This window comes from Pezoporus flaviventris, unplaced genomic scaffold (assembly GCF_033815535.1).
Source record: "Pezoporus flaviventris isolate CSIRO_AGI_PZ_B2104156 unplaced genomic scaffold, CSIRO_AGI_Pfla_v1 ptg000001l, whole genome shotgun sequence".
In the NCBI taxonomy this organism is placed as follows: domain Eukaryota; kingdom Metazoa; phylum Chordata; class Aves; order Psittaciformes; family Psittacidae; genus Pezoporus; species Pezoporus flaviventris.
Window position 1 is genome coordinate 14929220 of NW_026892549.1, and position 24787 is coordinate 14954006.

At 40.2% G+C, this 24787-nt stretch overlaps 1 protein-coding gene across 14 annotated transcripts in view; it reads left to right on the plus strand.

Annotated features, from left to right (window-relative positions):
• The first annotated feature begins 219 nt into the window (after window positions 1–219).
• Window positions 220–24787, plus strand: part of MBD5 (methyl-CpG binding domain protein 5) — a 154187-nt gene continuing 129619 nt past the window's right edge. For 11 of the 14 annotated variants that reach the window (XM_061445294.1, XM_061445378.1, XM_061445388.1 and 8 more), the window contains exon 1: window positions 220–796. The gene's annotated coding sequence lies outside the window, so the exon portion shown is untranslated. Of the gene's footprint in view, window positions 797–13172; window positions 13601–24787 lie in introns of those variants that run through there. The other 3 variants (XM_061445281.1, XM_061445297.1, XM_061445290.1) reach the window with 3 other exon arrangements.

Below are 24787 nucleotides of genomic sequence, written 5' to 3' on the forward strand. Positions count from 1 at the left end.
CGGCGAGGCGGGGAGCAGCGTGCCGTGCCGTGCCGTGCCGTGCCGTGCCGTGCCTCGCCTCACCTGAGGCAGCGGCCGCGTTACTCACCACCCTCGCGCCACACGCTCTCCCGCCTCTCCACCGCGCCCCCGGCAGGCAGCGCGTCACTTGCCCGCCCCCCTCACGTGACCGCAGGCTGCCCTCCACCCAGCCCACTTCCGCCCCGTCCATGCCCAGCCACTTCCTTCCGCCCCGCAGACGGGTCTCCTTCCGGGTACGCGCGGCGCGCGCGGCCCTCTGGGAAGGCACGTCCCTCCCTCCTCCTCCCCCCCGCAGCCTCCCGAGCTCCCCCGGGGCGCATGCGCAGTGTCTGCCTCCCCTCTTCCTCCCCGGCAGCGCCGGAGCCCCAGCAGCCGGAGCAGCAGCAGCAGCTGATGATGAGGAGCGCGGGGGGGGGCGGGGGGGCCCGTTATTTATACCGTTAAAGGGACAGGGCGCTAATTCCGCTCGGCATCGGCGCGGGGGCGGGGGGCTAGTGCCAAGCGCCCCGAGTTTCTTCCCCCCCACCCCCAGCCCTGCCGGAGGAGACCGGGGAGTTTCTTCTCTCTCCTATCTCCACCCCCCCTTCCCGGCGGCTGTCGGCGGAGGGAGAGCGAAGCCGAGAGGCGGCCCCGGCGGGAGGCACCTCGGCGGGGGAGCGGCAGGCAGTTGGGCAGCCCCCACCCCCCGCGCTCCCCTCCTCCCCCTTTATTACCCTTTGTGTGCGTCTCCGCCTGCGCCGCTCCGGGGCCGGCCGGGCGCCGGGGGGCCGCTGAGGTGAGTGCGGGGCGGCGGCGGAGAGGGGGGAGCGGCGGCGGCTGGGCCGCCCGCTTGTTTACCTCAGGGAGGGAGCTGGGGGGGGGGGCCGGGCGCTCGGCCGCGCTGGGCCGCGGGCAGCGGGGAGGGGGCGCCGGGCGCCCGGCGCCCGCCTGTCACTTTGTGGCCCCTCTGAGCGCCGGGGGCTCCCCCCGCACGGGCCGGCCGGAGCTTTGTTGTCGCTGGGGCGCGGGTGATGCTCCGTCCCCGGCTGCGCTCCCTTCCCCGTCGCTCCGGGGGTTGCTTCCCCAACCCCCCTTCCGCGATCCACACCGGGCCGGGGCGGGGGTGATGTCGGTGGGGACGGCTCGCTGTAGAAGGCGCGGTGTTGTGAGCGAAGTTCGGGATGGCTCTCTGGTTGGTGCTGAGCCCCGGCTTGTCCCGAAAGTGTTGTTTTCCTCGCCGCAGTAGGGAATTCGGTGGCTGAAATAACGACAGGGTATTGGGGAACCCTCGGGGTTTGAGCCGGTGGGCTCTCTGGATGGGCTCTCTGCGGTGGTTTCAGGCCGTTATTTGACTTGCTAAACCCCTGCGGTCAGTAGGGCCCCAGTTGTACAAAGACCTACTGATGATCTTAACTTCCAGGGGTTGTCCAGGAACTGGACTCCCGACGAACGTCAGTGTTTGCAAGATGAGAATTAGTGTTGTGCGTGTGATAGCAGGACGTGGTTATTGTTGGGGGCTGGCTATATTTGGTCAGTGGCCTGTTCAAATATATATGTTGTGATCTGTTTTTCCATGGCCTGCTGCTGGGAAGGCCAAATGTCTCCATCACGTTCAGGTTGTTGCTGGTTTGTTAGGTCTGGTATCACCAGTGGGCTGATCTGACCATTTTTTTCTGTTGATTAAAAGGGATGTTATGTGTCAAAATGTCTGAAATAGGTATTAGTTTGCCCCCTTACATTTTAATCTGGCTCAAGGAAATCCTGACTCAAGGAAGCCTTCTAGAGATTTGCTAGAATCCAGAAGTAAGAGTTTGGTCATTAATGCCAAGTTGAAATAAGAGTTCTCTACATAAGTAGGATGTTTATATTAAAATTGCTGTTGTCTGCTTATTTCTGGAGCTTAATTATGTCCTCTGTAATTTTAAAAAGACCGTTTGAGTGCTCGGTTTACTAAGTACTGTGGAGCATGCTGAACCGTGAATAGGCCATGAGTATGTATTTCAGTGGGGCATCATGGTTAAATGGTGGTCAGCAGAGAGCGTGTGTTATCTCTGCCTCGTGCTGGAAGGATACTCACAAGAGCGAGCTCTCCTGAAATGCTTTGGTATCTTCCATTTCTAATTTGTACATGTCCTGTGTGAAGCAGCAATTTTGTGATCAAACTGGAATGAGCTTGAGAAGGCCGTAATTTGATGGGATGGGAAGAATGAGAGAAAAGTATAGTTGGGCCAATACTTAACGATATTGTGAGGGAGAATTGAAGGTAGCAGTTACGATTGTAGTTCTTTCTAATAGTTTGCCATTAGTTTTCTGTTAGCTTATAAGCACAAGCTTACTTTGGCTTTAAATGTAAAAAAAGTCAACAATGGTAATCATCATAGCAATTGGCAAATGCATGTATAAAACCCCATTCTTTAAACATCTGACTTTTCTTTTAGTTAGTTTACTACAGGCAAGAGTTGCCCAGCAAAGGACTGACCAGGAGTGAAGAACACAGTTTTCTATTGGTTTTCTTTCATGACAATGCTTCCTTCCTCAACCTGAGATGCCACTGATCTATTTTCATCTCTACGTGGAAATCTATAGTGGCTTCAGGATTATGCTCCCAGTATACATAGAGCTGCAAATCTGCCTGCAACTTTCATGGCCTACAGCTGATGAGATGTATTATTTATTATGGGGATTTAACACTTTAATCTCTTTGTGTTTTGGTGTTAAAAATAGGCATGATTTGATTTAATATGATTGCTCAGTAAAGTACCCTAATGGAATTCTAAAGCTGGGCAGAATAATTCAAGCTCTTCTCTTATTTTAAATCCTAGAGGTAAGATTACTAGTAGACCCTTAATTTCCATAGGCCTTCAGCTCCCACCACTGAGCCTGTGTTGGAAAGCCAACTGCTAGTTTGGGGGGATTGGGTAGGGAAGGTTCCTCCTAAAGAGCCACTGGTGGGGCTGGGTTTCCAACTTGTGTCAGAAGCAATTCCTGTGTTTCTGTAGTGCCTAGCACAAAGGGATCTGAGGCTGATCTGGAGCTTCTGTCAGGTATCACAACCACCTTCTAAGAAGAATTGAGTCTCAACCTCTGATAAGAAATAATGTATGTTATCAATGGCTACAACTAAACAGCAATAGAGTTTTCTTTTGTTTGGGTCTTTTAAGATCTTTTTGCTGCTATTATGAGTAGGTATTTATAGTTGCTAATTGCTTTTAGGAAAACTTTGTGTGTATTTTTCAGTTCTTCATCTTTTGAGACAAAATTAATAACTATTTTCCTGAATTATATGTTCACGGCTTCCCAGACTTTAGGTCAGAGAGGTTGTTTTGAATTAGCAAGGAACCTACCATGGCAAAATGCGGGCTGTGTTAGACATAAAGATGCTGTTCGAGCCAGATTTATAGTTGTATTTAACAGTCTTTCCTTGGAGTTTGCTGTCTTACCTTTCTTTGTGGATAAATGTGTTAGTTTCTATTTGGACTAGGTTGGCAGATGTTTGGAGAGAATCTTTATGATGCAATACTTTCAATAGTTGAACTTTTCTTTGCTCATAGTCCTTTAGTTTTAATTTGGCTATGGAGGGGTCAGTCTTTCTCCTTGTTAAAAAGCATGGAAGATCTTGGCATAAGGGACAGTCCACTCAAATGGAATGCCTTCATTTTCACCTCGGTTATTTATTTAAAATGGTCAGAAAATTCCCCTCTCCCCTTCCCCTGCTGTTACTCATGACTGTTCCTTGTATGTGGAAGATCAGTAACTTGAATACAGTCCATAACTATGAAATTACTTTCTGAATCAGCAGTAAGTGCTTATCATGGATGTTTCTTCTGGAAGGCAGCAGACCAGGTGAGTGGCTGCTTGTGCCCATCTGAAGGCCCACTAATGTCAGCATGTTTTTCTATGAGCTTAAGAGACCACATGCACAAAGCAGTCTGCAAGAGAAGAAACTCATCTGTTAATGGCTAGAGACACACATTTTGAAAGCGACTTTCTTTTTAAAAAATACTGTTAAAACTTGAAAACTATGGAGTTCTGCTGCTTCTTCTAACCTTGTTTGGTTATTTGGGGGCTTGGGTTTGTTTGGCTCTTTTAAGTGCCCTGTTCTGGTTTCTGTTTTGTCCAGTGAAAAATGGGTGTCAAACTTACCATTGATTCCAACAATAAAAAGATAGAGAATACAGCTTTAAGGCTCTTATGTCATTAAGGACCTGCTTATTCATTTTAAGAGTTACTTGAATGTTTGAAACCACAGGCTTTCATTGACTTTTCTTTGTATTTATTTTTGGAGCTATTAGGTGGAATAATACTGCTCAATCAGATTCAAGTAGGCCTGCACAGGAACTGAAGACTGTATTAGGAATAAAATTTTGGAAGACCATTGGAGACATAAAAATTAGAGCATCCTGAAATCTATGTAACTGGAGTTAAACCAAGTGGGATGCTGAAGAAAAGCAGCAGTTAAGAAATTGAGAAGTGCTGACTCCTTTCCTCTTTTCAAATTCCAAGTTCTTTATTATAACGATATTTTTTTTTTTTAATGAATTGTCTTGAAAGGAGTTCAGACTTTGCATTATTTTTAAATTGAGGTAAAATTTGTCAAAACCTCTTAGGCTACAACATTACGAAATGTGTGGGTACGTACACGAATATGTTTCGCTGTATACACAAATGCACATGTATATATACAAGTGAATATATAAAAGAAGTGTAAAAAACAGATATATTAAAACAGTACTTAAAATGAAAGTGATTGTGTGGCTCCAGAGGTCTGTATTTCAAGCCTTTTACCTCTAAGTAGTTGTTTTGATCTGGCACATGGCAGCAGGAATCGGTCATTACCATGAGATGGCTATTCATAGACTTTTGTGAAATGGGTTGATCATCTCAGTTTATCTGCAGCTTGACAGGTGTTCCCGTCACGAAAATCTCCATTACCTCCTGTCCTTCCCATGGGAATGACTTGAGGAACAAACCATTGAGAGTGGCTTTGAGTGTTCATTCATGGGCTTGGGGCTGAGGGCAATACAGAGAACTGGAGGTGCCCAGGATGTTTAGTTGTTTGGTTGTTTTTTTTTTTTTGTTTGGGTTGTTTTTGGTTTTTTTTTTCCTAGAAATGTTCTGTTTCAGAAGCTTTAAATTTACTTAAAAAATGAAATGGTGAAATATCTGGGAATTCTTTGGGGTCTCTAGTTAATTTATCAAGTAAAGAATAAAGCATTTCATTTATTAATCATTAAATTCTTTGACATGTTTTTGTTTTCTTTTTCTTCTTCTACAGGAAATACTTTAAAATAAAGTAAGGAAGCAGTATTTTAAGAATTCTTATCTTGTCGCAATATCTTGTAATTAAGACCTTTAGAAGCAATATGCTAATTACCTTATTCCTACATGAGATAAAATTAAAGCCCAGGATTAAAAAAGCAAAACAAAGCAAAAAAATCATCATAACTTTTGCTTAGTCTATGTTTACAGTGACATTAAATCCAAAATTATTTTCATGATTTACTGAAGGAAGAGTGAAGTGCAAATGGCACTTAAACATTAGGTCGGTTGGTTTTCAGCATCAGTAACATGGCCTCACTAAGAAAAAATCCCAAGTGAGGCAACCAGAACAGTTGTCAATTGTTTGCACAACAAATCCTGTTGGATCAAATGGTGATATTCTCAACATTTAGATAAAGAGAGGCTTGCAATAATGTTGCCTTGTACCTCACCGCCAAAGGAAACAAATGCAGTTTAAGTTAGGAGAAAAGTAAAAGTCAGCCAAATAGAAGCTGGGCCTACATATCATAAATATAGAGAGGCTAATTTTTCCATTCATACTGCCTAATGTTTCAAAAACATGTAAATCAAATTCCAGTTTGCCAATTTTAGACTTTGTTTTTAAGCTCTGGTAGATCATTGCCAACACATTATTTAGGATTATCTGTTCTGAAAAACTAAACATTTGGTTTCTGTCTTCATCCTTAAGCTTTTACCTGTATACCTCATGTGTATTTATATACATATACACATATATGTATACTCATGCATGCATATTTATATACACATATGCCTGTGCATATATAAATGTATATGCATTTATATGATAGGCCCTGCCAGAATGAGTACAAATCCTCATGTGTTTTGGTAGGACTCAAGCTGTAGCTTGACAATAACAAACAGCTAGCACTGGCTTTACGTTTTGATTATGTTTGTACCTGATCTACTTTTGAATTATATGTATTTAAAATTATTTTTTTACTTTTAAGACTGATGTAATGAAGCTTTAGGCATCTATTTTCTTTTTTTCAAGCATGCTGTCAGCTTAAGGAGGTAAATTTTACTTATTTTATATGTATGTAGCAGATAAGCACAAAAAAGTTTTTGCTGGATCCTCCCATCCTACCCCTAGCTGAGAGGAGGAATTTTTCAGCATCTGCTGTCTTTTGTAAGAAAACGCTGTAAAAGTGGGTAAATGATATCATTGATTAAAGAAACAAAGTAGTCAGGGATCTGTAGCAAGCTGATTTTTTTTTTTTTATTTTTTTTTTTTTTAGAACAGAACTTCCTTTTGTCTTTTACTGGCTTGGGGGCAGAAAGGGGGGGATACATCATTGTCCCCTTATAATCTTTATGCGGAAGAAGCTTGGCTAAAGGAAATTATGAAAAAAATCAGCTTTAGAAGGAAGGCATGTTGGTATAGATTGGTGGTGCTATGTGGTTTTGTTATGTTGTTCTTGAGTGTGGCCACTTGAAACGTGAAATGATACTACAGGTTCTGCTGGTATTTAAAAGTTCAGTGGCCTTTTTTTATGCAGTTCGAAGTCTTGAAAAAAAAAAGCCTTTGGAAAATACCCTTCTGTTTTGCAAATGTTTGTTTTAAAGTTTTCTGGCTTTTTTTGCCCCCCCCCCCCCTTTTTTTTTCCCCATCAAGGATCAGACCGTGTTTTTCAGGGATAAGCCCCTTTGAAACTTCTTCATTTTCCTCAGAAGAATCCCATTCATACTATCTTAGGAAAGGTTAGGCTTTTTTAAGGTACTGTTTGAAAATATTTTCCCCTCTTTAATACTTTGTCACACAGGAGTTCTCGCTGAAGGGATTCTTGGCCAGTTTAGAAACTGTAATCTAGTTAAAAGATTTGTTTATACTTCCCATCTCTGTTCTGCTGATGGTATTAGAGTGCGGGCCAGAGCCAGGCAGCTAACTGTTTATAGCAGTCAAACTTCAATTAAAGCTGCAGCCTGCAGTTTACTAAATATCAATATGTTCATGGCAGCTGCAAATAATTGCAGAAAGGCTGGAAAGTACAGTGGTGTCTTGTGATTTTTCTCTTTTGCAGTAGATGTTTTTTCACTTGCTCTTTTTGTATTTAAGAGTCCAGTTTATACTTTCAGATTCAGAAATGCTTTGCACTTTGAAAGAAGCTGTTTATGAAAGACTGAGATCTATATTTGGATTGTATCTTTTTGAGGCAAAATACTGATAGATTTCAGTATAAGTTTTGCCTTAAATAAGGGCTGTAGAGTATATTCCTCTGTATGGGAGCAGGTATCAAAATTCCTCTGCCACAACTGTTATACAGGCTGTTGTCCAAACTCCAAGTATCATTGACTTTTGTCTAGTAAGATAATTTAAATGTTGAGGTCTGTTAAGTCCCATCTTCTCCGGACAGCAAGAATGTGCTATATTTAGTGGACAATAACTCAACGATTTCTGTGGGTTTAAAAAAAAAAAAAAAATCAAATTAAGAACATAGATTTCATTTAATACTTTAAACTCCAGGCAGATGTTTGGGTTTAAGGATTAGGTATTTAAAAATGTGAATTGTCGGAGCGTTTTAAAACACGCGTGTCTTCACTTGAAGTCTGCCTTGGTGTTACTAAGTAATAAAGCTCGGATGTGTCTGTAGGCCATCTGAACAGAAGCAGCAAACCATATCTGGCCTGTAGGCTATTGGTTCCTCACCTCTGTTTTAAAATTAGTAAAATCATTTGCAGCGTGATTCATTTCTAAAAATTACTTGTCCATCTGTGCAGAGCGTACTAGCTATAAAGTTGCAGTGCTCGCTGTGGTAGTGCTGATGTTTTTTCTGAAAGTTGCATTACCTTCTAGCGTCTTTGTTAGAGCTTTTTTATCATGCTTTGGCCAAGTAATTTTTCTTTGATAAATAGGTTTGTATTAGGCATGTAATTTGGATCATTCTAATACTGCCGTGTAAGGTGACGTTAATTTTTTGAAATATCAATACAGTATTGGTGCCCTTAATATTTTGTTATTAAAAAGCTGTATAGGAAATTTTTACACTAAGGAAAAAACGTAAAGGATCTATTCTGTTTTCACTGATGTCAGAGCTAAAATATTTATCATCTTCCTTGGGTGTTGGATCAAGCCCTAAATCTGAATTTTTCATGAGTTCTGACTTCACAAAGGTTTTCAGGAATGAGCAGTGCTAACCATGTAGTGATCACAAAAGCTGGTCATTAGGCAGCTTCTTAATCAGCTGGTATGTGGATTCCTAGTGAATGAACTTACGTATTAGCTTTCTCCCTGTGCTTGTGGGTTTTGCTGATCTTTTCCCATGTTTCTCTTCATACAAACTTTACAGTTACGAATCAGTCTTCATCATTTCTTGTAACTCGAGTCATTATCTGATGTAAGAGTTCTGCTAAGAATCTGCAGACACGTGGTAAGGTAGAAGTTGATGAGTTTATCCCTGTAACTGAAAAATAAACTGCAAATTAAAATATAATAATTTTTAAGTCTTTCATATAAAAGAAACATGTAAATACTTTATTCCAGTAAAGGTATTTTGGGGGGGGGAGCTACGTAATTTTTCTTAAAAACAGTTACTGCTCTGGTAACTACTATGTTCATCAGAGAATGAATCATATAAACTTTGTAGAACCTGTTGTTTACAGTTTTTTTCTTTTATTTGAAAACAGTTAATGGACTTTCTGCAAATAATGACCTGAGCTGAATAAATTCACTTTATTCAGGATTTTTTGCAGTTATGGGCTGGACACAAGAACCTGAGGCACACTTATCCCGTAGCGGAACTCTTGTAATATGTTTAATATGACTGAATGTAACAAAACAGTAAAAATGTTAATATTCAGCTTTTACTAATTATTGCAAATAATCATACTTTGTGTGTACTGGAATTTGTAGTTTTTGTATGTCTGTAAGGTTTCTGAGCTTTTATTACAAAAAACATGAAATACTTTTTAGCTTCTGTTTTGGTTGGTAATAGTCAAATTTCTTGCGTAATGTCTGAAAATGGTTGTGAATGTGAACTTATTCGTTACTGATGCCTGGTGAACCTTAACCAAAAGTTACTTTAAACCATCTTCAGTTATAGTTGTTCTGCAGGCAAGCTCTTCATAGAGACTTCTGTTTAATGTCCTATGTAGGGTCTGAAGAAAGTTGGTTTGCATGAGTACTAGAGGTCTCCACAGATGGATAGCTTTTTAGGATTTGATTATAGGAATCTCTGTGTTCATCAAGACTTCGTAAATAATTACTACTTTTTTTTAATCTGCATTAATCCTGTCCAGTGTAATCCATAATTGGTGTGGCCTCAATTTGCATAGACTCTCCTGTTGTTTACTTTTGCTTTACTCATATACTTTATTTTGCACTCGTACAAATACCTAAGAAACTTACTAACTCTTTGTTGGTCTCAGTAATGATGTTTGATGCTTGACTTGGTGGCATTTTTCTACATGTCAGTGGTGCAGCGAGTTTGGAATGCCACAAATAAATGTGAAGCTTCAGAGAATGCATCACCATGTGGAAATACTTTTAATTTTGGATGGTGAAGCCTGCTTCACTGGAGAGGCAAGTTCCCTGAAGCTGCAAGGTGCTGCTTGTGTAGCCTTTCTGCTACCCACTGTGGTATTCAGCACTTACTTTGAGGGGAGATGGTGTTTTGCTCTCTAAGAGAAAGGAGGATTGTAACTGAAAGCTTCTGGAGAGGCCTTGTGGTATGGGAGTAGGAAGGAAACATGTAGTGAGACATTAGGAAGCAGCAGACTTGGGGGAGAGGGGTTGGTGGTCAGGAGCAAAGCAGTGTGTGTGTTTGGGGGGGGGGGGGGGTGAACAGCAGAGGGGAGAGAAGGGGATGCAGCAAGGAGAGAAGTGGATAGAGGCAAAGAAAGAGTTTGGAGAAGAGTTGAAGGATGGGGGGTGGTGCAAAGGTGGTCAGAGCTGTAATGAAAACTGGAAGGCATTTGAGAAATGGGGCCATGTGGCTGTATGTATTTGTCATGGTGGAGGGGAAGAGAGCCAGTAATGGACTTGATGGGAAGAGGGAGTTGGTGACTACTTACAGGGAAAAAATCGTAGCCTTACCAAAAACACAAGTATGAAGCCTCATGGCTTATATTTTCACTCACTGTATCACATAGAAAATGCTGCTTAATCACAGTCTTTACATACAACAGTCTCGTGATGATTTGAAAAAGGAAATAAATAGGCATCCAGCTACTATCCAGCATATAAATATTTTTATATTGCCACCACTGTTGCTGCCTAGACTTGGAAGAGCTTGAAGTTGTAACAGTCTAGATCATCCAGCATATTTGGTCAACAAGCCTCACTGTTTTCAAATGATAACTGATACCAGTAGAAAAGGAGTGCTTAAATATCTTGAAGGACTTTGTCCCGGATGTTTAGGTTTCCACAAGTTAAATCTCTAGGCAACTAAATACATGATTTGAGTTCAGCTTTTTCTTCTTTGTCCTACTTCAGTTCCGTCTTGTGGGTTTGAACCGTACATCTTGGTGAGAGGAGAGCATTGAGAATTCTGCCGTTCCCATAGCATAAACAGTTCTCTTTGTCAAAGACCTACATGTTTAAGTTTTCCTTAGGAAAAGCATCCCATCATTATGTTCTGTAAAGGGTGACTGAAATGCTCAGCATGCCTTCTCTGGTTTGCTACTATTATGTTTACTTTGACTATGTTCTTTTTTACTCCTCTCGTGAGTAAACAGTTGTAATCCACTGCTGTAATCCATGGCTTTTTTGTTATTTATTTCTGAACCTCCCTATCTTTTTATGCATCCTTTTGACATCAGAAGACCAGAAGTAAACACTGTATTCCTAGTGAGGGGAAACCACTGATTTATATGGATTATTCTAATCCAGCATCATGCAAGCAAAATCAAAAAATAGTTTGACTATCTAATGATTCAGAAATGCAGAAGTATTGCCAAAAATTTTAGCATTTGTTAGCTTTACACTTGAGCAAATGCATTCTGGTGGAGAATTTAACTCCTTTGTTTTAACTCTTCAGAGTTTTAAGGCTGTGAAACAGAAACGTGATTTACAATTAACAGAAATATGAAAGTTATTTTCTAAATTGCTTGCATCTTCCTTTTCAGATAAATATCTCTGGTCTTTTGAATAAAGGGACAAACATTCCTCCATTGAATACAGCCAGAAAAGGTTGTACTGTTTGGGGTTTTTTTTGGTTGATGTTTGTTTGTTTGTTTGTTTGGGATTGTTTTAATTGAACAGGAGTTTTAGCATTTCCTAGTTTGAGACAATGTCTGAAGTATGTCTTATGCCACTGAATTCAGTATACCTTAGTAAAGGGAGGAGTATCTTTTAAATAATATAAATTTCTGTGTATTTTGAGTGCTTAAGTATTTCAACAGAAATAGGAACAGAATTTTTTTTAGGAACCTGCACAGAAGTAGGAACCAGATGTGTTGATTTTGGAAGCATTAACCAGTCTGCATTTTCAGAATTGTTCTCTGATCCCTTTGAATTCAATGACTGACTAAATTATTTCATCCACCTCTTCTGGACAGTGTTTTTCTGTATATTTGTCAATCATAATGGGAGCCTTGCTGTTGCTGTAATACAGAATAATAGTAATAATGAGGTTTGGGGTTTTTTATTATTGACTTATGTGAAAATTATTTTAGACCTAATGTAAGGGGGTGATTTTGCGTGCTTCAGTAAAGAACAAAAAAAGTGGTAATTTTGGATGAACAATAGAAGAGACCTCTTATAATGAGAGAAACTTGGACTTCTAAATTTTAATCTCTATTGGATAGCCTAAATTCAAATTGCTGATACTAATCTCTGTTACCTTCTTTGCTTGCTACAGGGGAATATCTTTGCACTTATAAGAAATGAGCTTAATTGTTTTTATTACTTTTTTTCCTTTCCTGTTCAAGACTTACATTTGTTTTTCTCTAAACTACAGCAGTGATACAACATTGTTTAAAAAAATGTTCTGATGCAGCTCTGCCAAAAACAAGAAGGGATTTGTTCAATGAGCTGAAATAAAATTATCTCTAAACTAGCAATGAGTTACACATTTTCCCCATGATTCAGCATTTGATGAAAAATGTGTTAATAAATATTTGCTTTAAGTTAGAAAACCAAGTTTAAGAGGATTTGGAGTTTTTATTTAAACTTTATATAGAAATCTGTGGGTAGATTGACTATTTGTCTTCAGATAGGTTTTGGGGGGAGATCTAACAAAGTGAAAATGCCTGTTCTCTATAAAATGTAAATGCCTGCTCAGCAGCTGGGTTGATATCAGATAATCTTTCTTGTTAGGTGTTTTTATCACTATTTTAAAATATAAAACTTTAAAATCAAACTTAATTGTTCTGGGTAAGAGTGAGGAAAATAATGAATTTTTCCAACAGTTCAGTATGAAGTACTAAATAGGACACACATGGAGATGTTAAATGTTTTAAGAGTGCTGGCATCAGTTTTGTTTGTGGCCAGGGAGTTTTACATTACTTTCTCATGACTTTTTACTTTATTTTAAGGTGAAATACCTTTTCTACATAGAAAAGTAAACTGGACATTCTGACACCTAGTGTTTTTTTTTAGATTGACTGATACATTTATTTAGTGTTATGTACTGTGATTTGATGCTACCATTATAATATTAAGTGGCATGGTTTTGGTAAGAAAAGTTTAATATATGGACAAAGCACTGAGTTTCTGTAGAGAGGATAATTGCTCTCCTGAATTTGAATAGCATATGTTTGTGTGTGTATGTACATGGCTTTTTGTGAGACTACTTCATTTGCTAGTATTATCTTATAGGCATTGCTTCCCTTTGAGATGGATGGGACTTGTCCCTCTCTTAGAGGTGAGCTTATGTGGACTGTAGAGGTGAGCTACAGGTGGACTGTAGCGTGGAAAGTGTAGAAATGGACTGTGCAATGGAAAAAGAAGTTTATGACTTGGGCTAAACACTTTTTGTATTTCTGTAGAGACTTGTGTGTTTAATGTCCAAAAACTTTTTCGTAAGTACAGCTATAGAATACCTAAGGCTATTCCATTCATCTTTTCAAGGGCAAAGGCTTTTTTTGCTTTCTTTTTTTTTTTTGATTAATTTTTTTGAGAAAGGGAGCTGTCAGAATGAACTTTATAGTTTTTCCTTTGTTGAATTGACACTCTGTAAAATTTTTATTTTAGCAGATTCAATACAAGAAGGAAGAAAACGATAGACTACAAGTAGGGCACAGAAAAAAAGTTGTAGATTATTAAATCTTTTCAAGGAGAAAAGGAAGTAGTTTCGTATGCTCACAGAGGTTCCTGTGTCAGCATTTGAGAAGCCTGGAAGAGATTATCTTCAGCCAGCAGCACGTAAGGAAGGACAGGATGTGAAGGGAACACTGAACTACCAGCATGAATGAAATCTGAGATATTAGTCTGTTTCAAAACTGGTTTTGCTTTAGATGTCATCTTGCTCTGTGGTTCTTGAGCTACAGTGTGAGAGTTCTGAGCATGCAGATTAAAAAGTGAATGCTAATTTTTTAAAATAGACATTTTAATAGGCTTTTGGCTTTTTTTTTCCTTTTGAGTAAATTTATCATTAAGGAGAAATGATAGCAATGCAACAGATAAATTGGAGCAATTCAGGACTTCATGTGCCTGTTTGATTTTAGGGGTCTTTTTCCTCTGCATATTGCTGTCCACATCCATGGATGTTTTACTGAGAATTGGCCCCTCTCTTAAGGGACAGAAGTAATAGAATTAGTTAAGGGCCATTTGGCCAAAGGGTTTGTGTCATAATCTGTCAGCTCAACTCCTTCTGGCAGAGGAGTTGGTTATTTAGGCATGTGTATTGTTCCACCTGTGGTGTTCTCTGCTCCTCACTGACATTTCTTAGATGGATTTTACTTTGTCTTCAGCAGTGAAATTAGTAGACAGGACATTGACATCAACATTTAAAAAAAATATACATACATTAGCTGTCTTCCCAACTCTGTGAATTGGTAATGCTTCTGGAACGTACACTAGAGAAAGTGGGGTGTGTGCTTATGGAAGAGTGGAGCAGGAAGAGCCAGGTAAGCTGTGCTGGAGCTATCAAGTCTAACAGATCAGTCATGTCCTTGCCAGTTGAGACTTGTGTTAGGCTTGCATGTATTGTAAGCGTAATCCTTTACTCAGATGCCATTCTCACAGAAAATTGCGTGTTATTTTAGGCACATGGGATTGCCCTGGTTAGGTATATGACTGATACTGGTCCTCTCTGATAATAAGGGTCAGTATCAGTGTATAATAATGTTACAGAATATGCCCGTGCAACGACTTAAGCATAAGCACATGTGGAGCCTGCTCGTAGAGCCCAGTACCTCAGTAGTGCTGTCTGTAACCCACACTTGTATAGCTGTATCTTGCAGTTGCATTTTATTGTTGCTAACTTTCTGAAGTAACTGCTGTAGCCAGCCTGTGAATTATTATTACACTGCGAAAGATTGTTTGTCTTTCTCAAGCTCTCTTGCATGAGTGCTTGCCATCACCTTTTTTTTAAGCTAAGGTACTGCCGATTCAATCATGTTCTTAATTTCTGCCTTTGTCTAACCAGTGCCAAACCCTGATTCTGCCAGTGTTGGGTGTGCTGCACCTGCTTGGGGCTGAACTGTTTTTGCAGTGGATTACAGACAGATTTTAAGAGAACTAGATAGCTTTCCATCAACTCCTTCTGACTTTAAGGGGACACTGGCTCCTCCCGGGGGGGGGAGTTGTTATGAGAGGCTGGAGAAATCTTGTTTCTGTAGCTGGCTTCTGGTGGAAGGCAGTTGAAATGAGATGAAATCATACAGATACGAAGAGAGCTTCTGTAAAGAATATCAGTCATATGTGGAACTTCCCTCAGAGTATGCCACTTGTCCTTTGCCTAGCTAGGGAAGTGAGAAATACTACAACAGTCTGAAAGCAGGTGAATGTTATCCAGATTGCAGTAGTTTGGGAACCAGACCTTATGTTTTGGGAACTTGTAATTTCTGCAGTCCTGGAGACGCTCATTAAATATGTTACATTTGATACACAGTTTATTGGGCAGTTTACTGACAAATGACAGAACATAAGTATCTTGAGTGATACCTGTTTTTAGAGGGGATGGTCTTCCCTGGGTTAATTGTGTTTGTTCATGACATTTCACTTGTGAAGATTACTGCCTGGTACTGTAGGTATTGGTTAGCCATATTAACTGTCTTCCAAAAACAAATAGAACAGGTTTGAGTTGGCAGAGTGTACAACTTCACACCGTTGGGAAGACCTACTGTTGATTTATGTAGGCAGTGGTAAGCCTGTCCTTTGTGAACAATGTGATTTTTAAGAGGACTATTCCAGTGTTGTTTCAGAAGACTTTTGCCCACTTCACGCTTATGTGACTACCACAGGGTTCCTGATGTGGCCATGCTTCAATTACAAACCTAGCTGTTACAGGATGATGTGTGTTTCGTACTTCAAGATAAAAACCTGCCGTCTGAATGCTGTTAAGCCAGTGTGATCTGTGTTGCTGTGTCATGCTGTGCTCTGCACCGCAGAAAGTGTATATATAATAGTTTTAATCTGAAGCGGACAGAAGATGCTGCGGTATGCAGGCACATTTCAGATGGGTGTAACTGTCCAAGTGTGGGAGATCTAAAAGGAGAAAACACAGTGTAGTGGCAAGGAGAATGTACTGTTCTCTTGTGTAGTCTTTGGTGGGGTTTTTTGGTGGGTTCTTTTAGGGTTTTTTTTTTTCTGTGCTGGTATTTACAAAGAAACAATTAAAATATAAGAAAGCATTAAACTAACAAGAAATACATGGAAAAGTATTCCAGTTTCTTGACCACTGCTAAGTTCATATTTAGAACAGTGCAGTAAAACAAAAATTGATTTAAAGTTTTGCACTTGGAGAAGTTCTACAAGGAGTCCAGAATAGTGATTTTTTTATTATTTTTTTTCTGCACTAAGTCTTCCCCTAGATTTATATATTCTACAGCTTCTCTAGCACAGACAAAAGGGCCCAGATCAATGATATAATCTACCAATTTAGACTTTAGTTTCTATTTTTAAGTAAGTGATATCTTAAATTTTTGCCATAGGGGTTTGGGACCATCTTGTGAAGGAACATTTGTTCTCTGACCATTATGGATTATAAAACCAGAATAAATACAGAAGGGAGAGTTTACCAAATTTGTAACATACCAATCTGAGCAGAACAAAAGGATTCTTTTTATCTCCTAACTGAAAAATACTTTGGTTCTTCCCCACCCCCAACAGAAGGAATAAATGAACAAAGAATTCAACTGAACTAAGCCACCAGCAGAAACAGAAAAGGGGAAAAGCCACAACCAGTGAGGGGAGATGAAAAGGAGGGTCATAAATGATTTGTTGTGTGGTACACAGGTTGTTAAAGCTGTTAATGATTGAGCAGTTTATTGGGATTACAAGGGGTTAGTAAACTACTCTGCTCCAGAGTCTTTGCTGATTCTGACTGAAATGAGCAAAAGTATATGCAGTAGGATGCTGGACTTGGAGTGTTGTCAGCACAAGTCATTCTCCCCGTTGAAGTCCCCCAAGCTTAGTGAAGCTGTCCAGCATGAGGAGCCCGAACACAGATGGTTTCAGAATACTTCTTCACTTAATTCAGCATATGGGCATATTCGGACTGAGACATTCTTCTGATGCTAATAACTATATACCACTATTAAGTTACCAGTGTGATAGAGTTACAAGGAGTGTGGAAGTTTACAGAAATATGCAGTAGTACTTGCTAGACCTGTAAATCTAGTTCGGGGGTTTGTTTTCTAGAGTTTTTTAATAAATGCAAACTTGCTAAAATCAACCGATAGTTACATACTTATTTGCCCTTACTTTGAGTCCACCTTAGTTGCTACAGAGATGATCAGGAGCATTAGTACATTTGCCGTTAAGGACATCTGGCTTGTTACTTGCAAGATCCCCTATAATTGTGATGTTATAATTATAAATGGAAAATTGATTCCTCTATTTTACCACGTTGTAATAAAGATTACAGCCACCACTTACTCAGTTGCCGCTCTGGCTGCTTTTCTTCTGGTTGTTCTTTAGGCTCACTGACTCAGATTCTTGGGTTGTATCTGCATGGTGGTGACCTTAAAGAGAACTCCGAGGAGTGCTGTGACTTGTTTTGTCTTTGCTATTCCAGTCTGAAATCCTAGTGCTCCTGTTCATGAGCCTCTCATGCAGAAACTGATTATGAGCTCTATATTTAGAAATCAAGGAGGAACCTTTCAAACTCCCTGTGGTAGAGATGGGAAGAGGGGGAATATCCAGACTTGTAATTTCCTCACAGAAGAGACTCTTCAGTTTCTAGAAACATTTCTGGTTTTGATATAAAGCAGCATGATCAGCCTGTACCTGTGTTTTGTGTTTTAGTTAAACACGTATTCTCCCAAAGCATCAAAGTCATAGACTCATTTTTACTCTTAATAGCTCTTGGACAAGTTATATTCAATGGTTGTCTGTAGAATGAACCCTTGAAGTTCAACTCATTCATATATATCCTGAAAAATGGTGAAGAATGTGCATTTAGGCAGTGCTAGTTTTCAGCATTAGAAGACGGGGAGATTAAGGAGCACCCAGGAAAGCTGGAACATCCTGGCTATTATAGGAATTGATTGTAGGGATACTGGAACGTATTGAGTTGCAACCCCCATTTGTGCAAAAATCATAAATCCAAACCACGTGTTTCTACATGATTTTATTTTACCTATTGATTATAGGAACTCTAGGGGAAAACATGTCTGTGAGTAAAATGATTGGCATATTCTAAATGGGAATTCAACCATGAACAACGTATCAAGTTAGCACACTTTGTGTTAATTAGCAATATTCATCAGCTGCCAGTCAAGCTAGTCTGAGCTACAGCTTTGGCTGCAAGTTTAAGCTTACTGGGGCTAACCTGAGCATAGTTGCTCAGGTGGGGTAACTGTTGGCTGCTCATTGTTGCAGTAATCTGAGCTGACTCTTGCTGTGAAGGTGAGCGATTGCTTGCAAGGAAGCTCCTGACGCTTGGAAGTTGTTCCTGCAGCAAACTACGGCAGTATTCGATATATATGGTCTCTGCTCTTGGTATGTCATCTTGCGGGGCTGCTTTTCTCCTTCATGATGTAACATGCAGTGTTGTAAATACAGAGTATAATGATGCAGTGGTGGATCCATCAGTTTGGGGTAAACGACACTTCTGGGATTTGATGGTTTTGGTGTTTGGATTTTTGTTTTTTGTTTTTTTTTTTTCATTTTGGAGAGGTTTTTTTCCCCCTCATAAGTTGTTCAGAAATGTATGTAAACCCTTGTATTAAACCTTAGTGTACAAAATCCAAGATCTGTATGCCACTTTGCTGTGTAAGTTTAGGTTCATCCATGAACAGGATTTTGGAGAATTAATATTTCTCCTGTCTCCCAGAAAACGCAGAGATCTGCTCATAAAAACTTACGAATTTTTGCAGCTGTTTTTGGACAGTGGGAAGAAGGGAAAGTGCATGTGGCTGCATTATCTCTGTCTAGCATTTCAGAATAGCCTTTAGGACTATTTCATGGTACAGTTGTGTTCTGCAAAAGTCATAGTATCGATAGTCATAAATAATTTGTACTTTTTCTGAACTGTGTTCCTTTAGAGACTGCTTTGTTAGTAGTGAGCTTAGAATGAAGCCTTTCTTGATGAACTTGGGTTTAGTAGTTCATGAGGAGTTGCGTCTTTGAAGCAGCTTTTCTCAATCCATCATCTCTTAAGGAATGTAGTCTCCACTTTGTCAAGAATCATGGAGTAGTTAGGGTTGGAAGGGACCTTAAGATCATCTAGTTCCAACCCCCCTGCCATAGGCAGGGATACCTCACACTGAACCATGTCACGCAAGGCTCTGTCCAACCTGGCCTTGAACACTGCCAGGGATGGAGCTTTCACAACTTCCCTGGGCAACCCATTCCAGTGCCTCACCAGCCTTACAGTGAAGAACTTCCTCCTTATATCCAATCTAAACTTCCCCTGTTTAAGTTTTAACCCATTACCCCTTGTCCTGTCACTACAGTCCCTAGTGAAGAGTCCCTCCACAGCATCCTTATAGGCCCCCGTCAGATACTGGAAGGCTGCTATGTTGTCTCCATGCAGCCTTTTCTTCTCCAGGCTGAACAGCCCCAACTTTCTCGGCCTGTCTTCAATAGGTGAGGTGCTCCAGCCCTCTGATCATCCTCATGGCCCTCCTCTGGACTTGTTCCAACAGTTCCATGTCCTTTTTATGTTGAGGACCCCAGGACTGCACACAATACTCCAAGTGAGGTCTCACAAGAGCAGAGTAGAGGGGCAGGATCACCTCCCTTGACCTGCTGGTCATGCTCCTTTTGATACAGCCCAAGATACGGTTACACTGAAGCTGGCTCATGTTCAGTTTCTCATCAGCCAACACCCCCAAGTCGTTCTCCGCAGGGCTGCTCTGAATCTCTTCTCTGCGCAGCCTGTAGCTGTGCCTGGGATTGCTCTGACCCAGGTGTAGAACCTTGCACTTGTCATGGTTAAACTTCATGAGGTTGGCGTTGGCTCACCTCGCATGCATGTCAGGGTCCCTCTGGATGGCTTCCCTCCAGCGTATCAACCGAACCACGCAGCTTGGTGTCATGGGCAGACTTGCTGAGGGTGCACTCCATTTCACTGTCCATGGCACCGACAAAGATGTTGAACCAGTCCTGACACAGACCCCTGAGGGACACCACTCATGCATGTGTCTCAAACCAGGTACTGCAGGTACCTCCTTGGTCCTTCTCCCCGCAGCTGACCTGTATTCCTGGACATCCTCAGCCTGTTCCAGAATACAGCCAAAAATTTTGGCATACCTCAACACTCAGCAGGGAGCAAGGAAGATGCCTCAGGCTGCTCTGGACCTAGAAGATCATGCTGTGTTAGCTGTATCTAGGATGACAGACCTTAGCAGGTTTACCCATATACTTCCTGGGCTTCTATGATGAAGCTGGAGAGTGTCTGTATTGTCTCAGTCATGGAGGAGATGAGTGATAGTATCACATTTTCTGTTTTATGTGTAGATATTTACAGACAGTAGATTACTCATCTCTGCCTTTTTTCTGTAAAGTGCAGGAGGTTTTTCTGGCATTAAAGTAGGTTGTCTCAATTTGGATTTTTTTCCTTCTAAAGCAAGATTTTTACTACAAAGGAAATGTTAGGGAAAAGTTTTCTTAACTCAGGATACAGGTACAAAATGATGGCTAGGTTTTGCTGTTCCGGTACAGCGAAATAGTTGTGTAGAGATTATGAGTGATAGAAAGTTGTTGTTGCCTTTTCTGAGAAAATGCAGAGGGGAATGAATGTGTGACTTCAGATTAGAACTTGAATTGCAAACTGCTGAGGATACATGATGGATGCTAGCCTATGGTAGTATTTATTGCCCAGGACATATATTTGTGTCAGTTTCTTTAAGAGACTCTGTGAGACTGTTTGAAGTTCACCTACCTATTAGAAGTTTTTGATGTTCCTGATAGAGGATGAAGTAGGTTCTTCTGACTTGTGGCACTGTAAATTCATGGGTGAAGAAGGCTTGGGTTTCTGTGTCTGTCACGCTTTCCTGAGATGTTTGAAAATACCTCTTTGCATGCATCTCTGTGAATGCTAATGTTGCAGAAGACATGCCAGTGGGCTATGCTCTGGCTTGATGGAGAATACTGGTAAACTTTGGGCACTGCACAGTATCCTGTGTGCATTGCGTTTTCTCCTTGCCATTATGTGCATACAGGTATCACTGGGATACAGCCATCCAAACCCCCTCCCTCCCTTTCCCTAGCAAAGCCTGGATGCATACAAGGCACAGTGGTTGATAAATAACTTCATCTGTGACCATTTCAAGTTGTAAAGCAATGTAGTTTCTGTTGTCATAGGTACATTTAGATCCCGAGAAGACTTTACAGTTACCAGTCCTGTGCTCAGTGCTCTGTAACACACAATTTTTCATAAAGAGCCAGCAGTTTGGAAGGGAAACAGACAAAGTTTATCTGGAAGATGAGTTTTGTGCCTGAACCTTTCTGAAACTGAAGGTGTGGCAGCTGCTTTTTATTACCTGGTGTGTCTGATTCTTAACCATAGCCATACTTCTAATTTAAATAGTTACTTGGTAGTGTGCTGTGGTTCCTTGTTAAGGTGGAAACGTGTGCCACTGGGTGAATGACTGAATGCAGACTTCCTGTAAGTACAGCTGATGTTAAGATGAAGTGTACATGAGCAGGTTTCTCTTGCTTCTATAAGGAATAAAATTGGAGGGATTTTACTGTTGGATAGTTTATTTCCTTTTGGAGGACAAGTTCAAATATCTTAATGAAGTAATCCTCATTGAGTCACCTTCTGTATTTTACTAAATACAAAAATTCCTCTGGATCATTTACTGACCTAGAGCAGCCCTTTTAGAATGCTCAAATGAATACTGGAATTGTGCCGTTATTCTTGCATACTGCTACTGCAGGTAATTCTTCAATCCATGTGGGCAAGGATAGGTGCTGGTTTTATTATGAAGCATTTACTTGGAAACAGGCTTGTTCTCCTCATCTGTATATTGCCAGCTGGTTAACACAGCAGTTCCTTGCCAATCTGTCGCACAACTGTAATCTCAGATTTGGACCACATGGAATTTTTTCTGGCTGTTGTCATAATCTCTGGGAGAGGTGCCTCAGGCAGACACAGTTCTTAAAGCTTTGGTGTAGCAGCATGTCAGTCCATTTTGGGCTTTTCCTTAGCAGTATTAAGCTGGCAGAACAAGTAAACTGGGATAGATTTGTCCCAAACTATCAATAATGTCTGTCGGAACACTGAAGTTTGCATTGCACTGATTTTAATTTTCCCTATGTAAAGTTACCAAACTTTAAAGAGAGAAGAGGGCTTCTTCATTCCATATTACCTTTCCTTCTCTTAGTTGCTTGACTTTCCTGAACCAGAAACTTTAATAATACTTTAAAGAAGGACTTTCTTTAAGGCTTGTCAGTACACAATTCATCAGTAGGATATGGCAATTACATGTTCTGTGTATGGGATCATTGCTGGGGATGGAAAAGAAGAAAATAAAGAAGCTGCCAGTTACTCTGCTTTTGCCAGTGTTTTTGCTAGCTGATGGAGAGCAGAGCCACGTCCTATAAAGAAATAGGAAGAGAAAAGCTCTGACATGAGCCTTTAGGAGACCGCCTATTTTCAGCTGACTATTCAAGTGACTTTGTAAAAAGCAGGCTAGCTTGGAAAAATGTAGCTTTCCTTGGTACATGTTTACTGGAAGCCCATCTCTGCTAGGGTTTGGTGGGGTCTTTACTTATTCACTGATCATCCAGTTGTTGGGAGAAGACAGCAACGGGTACTCAACTGTGGGCCCAGGAGATGTGATTACAGCGTATTTAGGTATGCTCAAACTAGGTTGGGTACAAAAAGCAGTAAACCTGCAGCAGGAACAGGCTTCAACATGCTTTAGCCACTTGCGCAGCGCTTCTGTAGCTGCCTTTTCATTGCTATTTGTACCCAAGCTAGTGAGATTAAAACTAGGTCATGTATGTCTGTCTGTCTGCAGTTACACCCTTGTGTCAGCAGCATGAGCATACCTGAAGTTTGATTTCTCCTACCCAGCAAGTCCTTCCTCTTCTTCTTCCCCACCCCGCCTCAGAGAAGGCAGAGTAAATGTGAATGTAGAGTGAGATCAGAGGAAAAGGCTTTTTGCTACATTGTCTGATAACACTAGGAATTTATTGCAAGTAGAAAATCTAGTGCTTTGCTTGTTTCAGGAAACTGGAAAATTAGCGTGAATGGGTATGTTCATAAAATATTCAGTTACAAGATGTCAGTATGCCATTGTCTTAGCACAGGTAAATGCGCCTGAAAGCCTGAGCCCTCTTGTTCCATATGGTCAGGATTGTTATATCCCCACGTGGACGTCTCAGAAGACTGGATACAAACCCCAAGCCTGAGAATGCATTTCTCATGTGCACATGTATACTCCATAGTAATTCTAGGCTATGGTAATTATGCCCTGAAAAGAAGAAAAAAAAAAAAAAAGCAAAGCATTTCTAGGCCAAGACAGCTAAGTTTTACTGAAGTCCATTCATATTCACAGTGGCAAATATCCAGACATCCCTCTTTTTGCCTGCTTCCTTTCCCATCCTCCAATCTGCATGTTTTGGGATATTTTTTTTTTCATTAAAGAACATAAACTCTCACTTCCAGATTCAAATGCATTTCTATTTCTGTAAATCTCAAAATAAGCAAATAGGAAGGGAAGACTTTCAGGTAAAAATCATAGCCTAAAACCTTACTCTGTCGTGTTTGGGGCCTCCATTTCTTATTTGTGTCTTCAGTTTAAAATACATGCCTCCCCCCCACACGCCTTTTTTTTTTTCCCAGCTAAATCTACTTCACAGAGGAAATTGAAGGAATTTTATCTGAGCAGAGGCATTTTATACCTGTGTGGGGTTTTTTGTGTGTATAAGTCAGTATAGCTGTAAGAGATGTTTTAAACAGATAGGAATTTTGAAAATGTATAGGTCTTTCAGGAATGCGTAGTTCATGTTGTCATGATAATTCAACTTGCCACAATCCAAACTTCTTTTTTTTTTTTTTTTTTTTTTTTAAATAATGCAAGCCAGATGGGTTATTGTTAGTTTTGTACGCTAATATTTGTATTTAGGATTTTTTAATGATTTGGACTAATACTGCTGAGGCAGTATGAATTATATAATGATGATTAAGGATTTATTTTTTTTTCTTCAGTTGTTCTGATTGTTTTTCAATGTTAGCTGTGGATCAGGTATTATGAAGACTTGATTATTCTACATTTCACTATGGAAAAGGTTGCTTTAAAAAGGGGTTCTGATATGCTTTGGAAGAAAGAAGGGTAGTTTATACGAATGCAGTAAATAAATAAATCCAGAAAAATGCATGACAATACTGCAGGAAATGTGAGACAGCATAAAACCAGCCTTCTTTGCAGAAATATTTCATCAAGTATTCTTGTTCTCTGCGAAGAAAAATTCAGATTAATAATTGTGACAGTTGTCAACTTCTAAATATGACCAATTTTATAAGCTCAGTTACAGTTTATTTTCTTTGTAGATCATAATTTCAGATAAATATCACTAAAAGGAAATTCTGAGCTGAAGAGACAAAGGCAATTAAATTCTACATTAATTTGTTTACCAGTGTCACAAGGAATAAATCGACTGTAAGTTTTCATAAATTATCTAGATATGTGCCAGTAGAGGAATAATTTTGTAGAACATTGAAATAGTGAAATCTGAATTCTTTTCTGTGGCCACATGTCTAATTAAAAATTATGTAAATGATACTTTATATGGTAAAAATCATGTTGGCCAAATTGTATTGGGATGACAAGGCTGTCTTTTACATAGAAAAGCAAAAAATGGGGGGAGGGAAGAAAGGGCAAATGAGAAGAAGCTCTGAGCAGAAGCTCAAAATCAGTACTTGCTTATTTCATGCTTTCAAATGGTGGAACTTCTTGTGAGCCTAAGCCCTATCCATGAAGGAATACA